Genomic DNA, 6,021 nt, shown 5'->3' with positions numbered 1-6,021 from the left:
CTTATTTGAATAATTAGAGACGTTTGTAAATTCGAAAGTTCTAGTATTTGAAATGTATCTGTTTTGTTACATTTTTATATTCTTTACTTTTCGTTTAGACATATGCGCATTTTTTAAATAAAATTAAAACATGTTTAAAAATATTTTGCTTTCCACATAATACATAATAGAGAATGAAAGTGTATGTTATACTGAGAAAATATATATTTTAAACAGAACAGGTATATTCTGGAGAAAATGGCTCCTTCTTTGCTATATACAGTTGTTTCGTTACGACTGATAATTTCATAGTCATTGAAACAAATATGTAAAACATAATAAAAATCCTTTACCATAGGGCTACTAAAATAGTCAGGTTTTCCGGACGACGTACTGTAAAGTTTAGGATCAGGCAAGTCGCATTTATTTGACGTATTCGCACATCGATTGAATGCATCCTTTGAACAGAACAGTTCCCATTTTCTTTTGAGTTGGGTGAGATCATTTCCTATGGCGGTTCTCCCTTTCTTTAGCAAGAAATCTCCAGTTTTCAGGATCTTCTGCAACCCAATATGTAGATCATCCCGCGCCTTACTCAACAACTGAAAAGTGAAATTTTCACATCAGTATAAATACAAATTGTTAACTAATAAAATTTAAAAGTTAAAATGTTTATAAAGCAAATAATAAAGTTCAATGTCAAATATCTCTGCACGGTGAGTGGAAAGCAAGGTAATTGATTGTGATTCATGCAAAAACCGGACACACATTTATTGTACACGAAGATTATCCATGGAGCAGTATGAGCAAATGGGCACTCAACAAATTGATCTTGGTTTCATCTGTAACCGTTGTACCCTTTCAGAGCTGCCATATTTAGATAAGGAAGAGAAGTACAGGGGCTTAAATGTTTTAGATTTAAATGCAAGAATGTTGTTCCCTAAAATTTCGGAAATCAAACTTATTGCATAGAAAAAAACAACTGCGTTGATATCAGTAACAGAGACATGGTTGGACGATTCGGTCACAGATGGGGATATCCAGATTCTAAATTATTCAGTCATTCGGAGATACCGTATCAAACAAGGCGGGCGGAGGGGTGTGCGTTTTTATTCAAGAAGGTTTTGGCTTTCAATACAAAAACTGACTTTGAGATTGATGGTTTTGAAATTTTATTCATAGAGCTGCTTTTACCTAGACATAAGCCTATATACATTGGTACAATATAAACACCACCAAATCAGACTGAATTCTTAGGAAAAATTGGAAAAAAATGTTTAATATCAGTCTGTGAAACGGTAACTTAAGGTGATTTAAATTTTTGCTTTTCACGAATATCTAGTTCACTTTCTTAAAGAATATTGTGGGATAGAATTATTAAGTTATCTTAACTACAGCAAGTTATTACAGAGCCTACTAGAATCTGCAGCACATTTACGAGTACTTCAAGTCATATTTTAATAACAAAGAAACAGTTCTCAGTATGGTGTTATTTCTGGCTATATTCCGAAATAAAGCTAAAAGAGTTTCCTCCATAAAAAAATGGTAGTTGAGAGTGTTAAAAAACAACTTTTATTGTACAGAAATTTAGTACAAAGAGGTATCAAGTCTGATTTTTTTTTAAAACAAAATTGAAGAAAAAAGTTTGTCCCAAAAAAGCTTTAGCAACACTAAAAAACTGTTGGATATAAAAATAGGAAAAATGTAGTCGAAATGTAGTTTTGTAGTCCATTCAATGGATAAGTAATAGAGTTCAGCTTAAGCCGGTGCTGACGGGAGGGGGGCGGGAGGCGTGATATGTGTTGCACTTGTCAGTACCTCTCATCAACCGAGTCTGCTATTTTTACTATTATTCTTTTTGGTTGTATTCTGTGCTTCCGAAGGATCTTCTTGCATATCTTATAATCAATTGACATTGATACTTTTCATGATTCTTTCAAAATTATTAATTATTTTAATGGTTTCTTTACTAGTTTTGCCTCTGTTTTGGTCGAAACACTTCCATTTGCCAAACAAAAAATTGATTTTGAAATCTCAATGCCTGCCACATTTTTATACAAACAAAAATCCAGAAAATAAAAAAAAAATGCACTTAAGGCATTTTTCTGAAGAGTTAGTTTTAAAGGAAATCAGCAGTATGAATATTAGTAAAAGCACTGGATTATTAAATGGTGATGCAGATGTCTTAAAAGTTCCTCTTACTTATATTGTATATTTGTAAATATCGGACTGTATTGTTCCTGATGAATTTAAACAAGCTAGAGTTCAACCATACCAATGCCAATCCTGTTACATATGGAGTACCACAAAGCAGTATATTAAAACGTTCTATCCACGTGAAGTGCCTATGTTTATCTATTGATAAGTATACCCCCTTCGAAGAAGGGTGGGTGGGTGGTATATTGTTTTGCTGATGCCGGTCGGTCTGCCGGTCGGTCCGTAGACCAGTCGGTTTCCGGATGATAACTAAAAACGCTTAAACCTCGGATCATGAAAGTTGATACTGAAGTTGGTCATGACCAGCAGATGACCTCCTTTGATTTTGAGGTAAGTAGGTCAAAGGTCAAGGTAACATTGACCCGGAACAGTTAAAAGTAACACTAAAATTTGATGATCTCCTATCTACTTGTCTCAAAAAAAAAGACCTTCTTAACTTATCTGTCATATATTAGTTTCTATGCCGGTTGATTGCAAATGAATAATTTCATATGGTAAATTTCATTTAAAGAAACACTTTGCAGAAATTCGATGATGGTATAGTTCTTTAAGCATACACGAAGATATTACCTCGATCTTAGCCGAATGGTTCTGCACATCATCACTAAACTGCAGCTCCAGTTTATTCAAGGTGTATTCCTGAAAAAAGGGAATTTTCATATTAAGTTATCAGAACGTTGAGGATTAACGGAAAAATATCTTGATAGTTTAGTGCAAAGAATTTAGTAATCGAGAAATGCGTATTATTTATTAAGAGATACTTCATGAGAATATCATTATATTCATTAACTCTATCAATATAGTTACTCTTACATTTGAATATGTCTATAGAAAATATTTGTCTTCGTGATAACGGTAAGAACAGAATATAAAAAACTCAGAGTAAAACATGTGTGTGTCTAAGTACTATAAAAGAACGATGCATTTAACATTCATTTTTTTCTGCTTCGTAAATATATCAAAATGTACTTCATTCTTCGTGTCGTCGGTTGTCTGATCCTCTTTGTTGGTATCAACACTTTTAGATAATTTTTTTCTTATCTGTGCAGCTTTCAATTCACTTCTCTCCTGTTTAAAGACAAAATATTGTTCAATATTTCGTAACATTTCGAAATAAACTGCGTAATCATTTTATTTATTGTTAAACTAGGGCCGTATTCATAAAGCATCTTAAGTATAAGTTTTGACTGAAGTTTAAGATTTTAAGTTTGTGGTGATTTCAGCTTAAGTCTAAGTAAAAACTTAAGTCCTAGTCATAAAACAGCTAAAACTTAAAGATACGTAAGAAATGACTTAAGTCAGAAAATAAAATAGCGTGGTGAGTACGATTAAAGTGTGTTTTTTTTGTTGTTGTTTTTTCCAGATAAAAGAACTTAAAACATAATTGTGCATGTTGTATCTGTCTGAAATTAATGGGTTTTTTTTTTAATGTTTTCGTCCACAATAAAACAACAAGAATTAATTATTAAGTTGTTTTATGAATAACAAATATACTTAAGTGAAATAAATTTCTAACCTAAGTAATACTTAAATAAATAATCAATTTCTTATACTTATACTTAAGATGTTTTATGAATACGGCCCCTGATTAACAAAATTAGGAATAAAAAGCTTTTGTATGATACTTTGAAAGGGGAAAATACGTTAAAATCATTTCAAACAGACGAAAATCTGATTCTTCATATTACATTAGTCTTTTTTATCATCAGAAGAGGCAGCATGAAACGGACAGTTCACAAATTAGGTCAGTATGTGAAAACGGAAGTATATGACATTTGTATGTTGATGTTTCGCTTCTGTGTGAAAAGGATATGTTTTATCAACAAATTGTGTAAAAATGTATTGCCCCTTATAAAAGTAAACATGTTCTTACACAGTAACAACACATGTTAGATCATGACTGTGTAAATTATTAAGTGGCTTTTACATGAAATATAATAATAAACGTAGCATGTCATTAACAACCTTACGCCTTACGTACATTTTAAGCATAATGAGATTTTAAACAGATAAATACCGTACATCGAAGCCTGGAAAAAGTGATCTTCTGTCTATAGAGGTCATTTTAGTATCTCTGCGGTGGTCGAAATAAACAGGTTAATGTGTATGTCATAAAACATGGAAAGATAGCATCATTCAATTCTAAAGATGTTTTTAAAGTGTTTTCTATTTAAACTCTGCCTGTCCCTAAAGTGTGTCAAGAAGAACCATTTAAAACATCTTGAAAGAGGGTCTCACTATGATATTACAGATCTATATCGTTTATGAGAAGAAAGCGTTGAAAGACTTTTATATATTTATCTCAAGGGCTAGAAGTGGACAATGGAACCATTTGAATAAATTGTAGAGAGGACCTTACAAGGATTCTACTGTCCAAGATTTTTGATGACCCAAAAAGAAGTTACTTAAGATAGTTCTATTTTCGCTTTGGTGACCCTTTAAATGGGGCTAAGTGGAACCATGAGAAGATAAAAACAAGCTTGAGACTATACAATGATGCTACATATAGATTTTGTGATAATCTAACAAGTGATATATGAAAAGACATCATTTAAAGATATTTCTAATTTTATCTCCAGCGGCCACCCCAAAAAGTGCCAAGTCTATTTTAAAGTTTAAAAGAGGGCCTTAAAAGGATGCTTCGTACCATGATTGATGAAGATCATGAGAACGAAACAGTGAATATATACATTTTGTGAACGAGAATAAATGTAACATCACAAAAAATCATGTGTATTAATAGTAAAAAACTATTTTGCTGATAAAACAACTAATAGTTTATTTTCAGCAGACTATAATGAAACATTCTGCAGTAACGCACAAGTAGAAACTTTATTAAGATTTAACAATTGTCTGTTGAAAATACAAAAAAATTGTTTCAAATATCAACAATTGATATATTATTAACTTCGTTTTACCTCTGCTTCATAATGTACTCCATTCTGCGTGTATTCGGTTGCCATACTAATTGGACACTCCTTGGTGGTGTCTACACTTTCAATGACATTGTCTGCTGTTTTTTTTTATCTTTCAGCTCTTTACTCTCGTTGCGACTCTCCTATTTAAAAAAAAACGACAAAAACAAAAACATTAAGTGTTCATAACTGCACAACATTTCGAAATATATTGCCTATATGGTTATTTTGTATCATCACTAGGAGTAAATTAAATCAGAGAAATCTCGATTTATGTTAGAGTGTGAAAACGAAAGTATATGACATTTGTAAATTGATGTTTAGCTTGTGAGTGGAAAGATATCGTTTTACATGCAAATTGTATTACAAATGCATTACCTATTTAAAATTAAACGTATTCTTATACAGTAAGAACACATATTAATCATGTGTACATTTATAAGAGGCTTATATGCGAAATGAAATTTAAAAAAAAAACGGAGCCTGTCTTTAGCATTACGCCTTATGTACATTTTAAGCAAAATGAAATTTTAAACGGAAAATATGCCCTACATGTTTTTAACACACACAGGTTTATTTACAAGATGAACTATACTAAGAATCGATCTAGGTATAAATACATCAGCTTCAATACCACCGAAAACAATAACAAAATAATTGAAGGGGTCCGTGCAAAAAGGTACCTATCTCAAATTTTGATCAAAATAGAGTTAGGGCATATGTGGCATAAAAAAGAACATTCCGCACTCAGTAGCGTATTTTTCTGTTTAAGAGACTGAGTAATAAAATGGTACTTCACGTTTGCAACATTGGGTCTAACTCCACAATGAGTTGACATCAAAGAGGTCAGGGCTTTGATGACTGTTTCGGATAATAAAAAGAACACAGGCCTAATGTAAATAGACTATAT

At 31.9% G+C, this 6,021-nt stretch overlaps 1 long non-coding RNA gene across 1 annotated transcript; it reads right to left on the bottom strand.

The window, feature by feature from the left end:
• Positions 1 to 343: 343 nt before the first annotated feature.
• LOC128552028 (uncharacterized) lies at positions 344 to 3,297 on the bottom strand. Its single transcript, XR_008368953.1, has 3 exons — positions 3,166 to 3,297; positions 2,767 to 2,835; positions 344 to 581 (listed from the first exon to the last, which is right to left on the bottom strand). It is a non-coding gene; the product is annotated as an uncharacterized LOC128552028 (long non-coding RNA).
• Positions 3,298 to 6,021: the final 2,724 nt, after the last annotated feature.

The sequence above is a fragment of the Mercenaria mercenaria genome, unplaced genomic scaffold (assembly GCF_021730395.1).
Source record: "Mercenaria mercenaria strain notata unplaced genomic scaffold, MADL_Memer_1 contig_1955, whole genome shotgun sequence".
Classification (NCBI taxonomy): Eukaryota; Metazoa; Mollusca; class Bivalvia; order Venerida; family Veneridae; genus Mercenaria; species Mercenaria mercenaria.
Note: the sequence above shows the minus strand (reverse complement) of the source record. Positions and strands in the feature narration are given on the sequence as shown.